A 2264-nucleotide genomic window follows, 5' to 3' on the forward strand; every position below is an offset into this window, starting at 1 on the left:
TGAATCACTTGAAAAAAACACGGGGGTGCTTAACTTTTTTCCAGGTGTATATATTGATCAAAAGTTTATTTTATATGGTCCCCAGTTCCTGTTTTAGTTTTGGTTTCGAGTTTTTATATATATCATAAGGGAGATAATAAGTTGTTACTTGAGTGATTATGAGTAGTATGGTATTGTGAAATAGAATAACAATTTACAAAGCTCGTGAAAGATTATAATTCATAGGGGAAAATGATTTCATTTGAAACCATGTGATTAAACTTGTACAGCTGCATAAAACTGAAAAACCAGGAGCTTTCTTCGCAACCTAGGTGCAAGTAAACTGAAATTAACATAATCACATCAGGTAACAGGTAAGTTTATAATTATAAGTTAAGCCTTAAGGTAGTTGTACAATTTGTGGTAAAATCATGTAAAGTTAAATGTAGTACTTTATCCTTATCTTTAAAATTTAATGACCTGATTCTACAATATTTCTCAATTTATTGAGGATAATAACTAACTAAGTGATGATTTTTATAATTTGCTGTTGTTATAAATTAAGTTGTTATTTTTTAATTAGACAGCCTGTGTTATTATAATATGAAGTAATAAAGCGCAAATCTGCACATCGAACTATGCGTACTTCAGAGATCGTACCACAGTTTAGTTGTATAACACTATAAGCGAGAGGGGGGGGGGGAGCAATAGGTAAAATGTAGAAACTTCGTTTCGCTCATTGGTGGAATGGCGTTCATAAAGAGACCAAACGTTCCGTAAAATAAGTAAAAAACGGAATAATTTCACTCTTAAAAAATAGCAATTAGAATGAACCTAAAAATAGCATATAATACTTTTCAAGACTGGGCTAGGTAAAAATGCATAACCATTAGATCTCAAAAAGAATAACATCCAAATTAAAAAAAAAATTAAAAGTGATCCTTAGAAAATTAACAATACTAGAATCAAGAAATTTCCGAATTCTAACTTTTGAGGGTTACAGTTTCTTTTATTACATCAAAAGATGAAACCCTTCCATAATCTATATATAAGTACAATTGAATGTACTGCTAGCATTACTACTACTCCCTAAGGACAATTATCATAAAATGAAACCTGGTGTACAAAACAGAAAGTAAATAACATATAAAACACCAATGAAACAATAAAGATTCACACAACCATTATAGAAATTGGATTGTCATATGCTTTTTAAAGCACTACACTATGGAATCCCAAATAATATTGAGAATTTAAAGTGTTAGTAACAAAATTCAGATTGCACATAGGCAGTCATGTTGAAATTAAACTTTGAATACTGTTACATCTCTGTGTTGATTTGTTAATTTTGTTAATAATCCTGAAAAAGAGGAGGTGGAGAAGAATTTAAACACCAACAAATGAAGAAAGGACAGTCTACTCATTCACAATGAATACACACACTGCTTTTCTTTTTATTGTCTGAATAAAGTTTTATTTTTTATTGTTCAAAGTGTGTTCAGCTTAGTTATTTGCACTGTTACGTCTCTGCTCGTTAGTTAATTTTCCGTAAAAATTCTTTCCAAAGAAACTTCAGCAATACAAGTCCTTCCTTAAAGAAAACTAGTTTATTCTTTCTCAATACAACTTTTCAATACACTTAATTTCCACAGTCGCGCTATAACTTAAACAAACGCTGTAATTCACAACGAACGATTCACGTGCTTGACTCAATTGTCCATCTCTATCTCTGTCTGCAATTCAATTCCATTGTTGCCGTCACTTCTTGGTGGTCTTATATACAAGAATACTGCACATCTAGTAAACACTCGAGCATTCACGAACCTTCGAGAATATCATGACATGTTACTAGTGTCACGTGACTTCCGCTGTCGTAACACTGCCCCTTCCTTAGTATTGTTCATCCCGAAAACAATAGCCACTTACATTAAACTAGTAGATAATTAATAATAACTTAATTAAATGTACAGAATTTACAAACACTACAAACAAAAAATTAGAATTCAACAAAGTCTCTTAATTTTACGGGACGTATCTTCTTCCGTACTGGCTTCTGTTTCATGTGAGGTTCATCTGATCCATCAGGAATTGTCCTATCATCAGTAATGGTCACCTCAGTGGTAGTAACTTTATGAAAGGCTTCACTGTTTCCCTTCTCAAAACTGAGTAGAGTTTCTTCTTCGACAGTGGCCTTTCCAGGTGACACGTATTCAGTGGCATCTTTTGTTCCATTGTTCACTTCATTCCAACTGAAATGTCCTTGACCATGATAACGCCAAAGCCTG

General features: G+C 32.6%; 1 protein-coding gene across 2 annotated transcripts in view; it reads left to right on the forward strand.

The window, feature by feature from the left end:
* The first annotated feature begins 107 nt into the window (after positions 1 to 107).
* The window catches only part of LOC106465482, a 9778-nt gene continuing 7621 nt past the window's right edge, over positions 108 to 2264 (forward strand). The window contains exon 1 of one of the 2 annotated variants that reach the window (XM_022393398.1): positions 108 to 353. The gene's annotated coding sequence lies outside the window, so the exon portion shown is untranslated. The remainder of the gene's footprint in view (positions 354 to 2264) is intronic. The other variant, XM_022393399.1, reaches the window with a different exon arrangement.

The sequence above is a fragment of the Limulus polyphemus genome, unplaced genomic scaffold, assembly GCF_000517525.1.
Source record: "Limulus polyphemus unplaced genomic scaffold, Limulus_polyphemus-2.1.2 Scaffold1959, whole genome shotgun sequence".
Taxonomy (NCBI): Eukaryota; Metazoa; Arthropoda; class Merostomata; order Xiphosura; family Limulidae; genus Limulus; species Limulus polyphemus.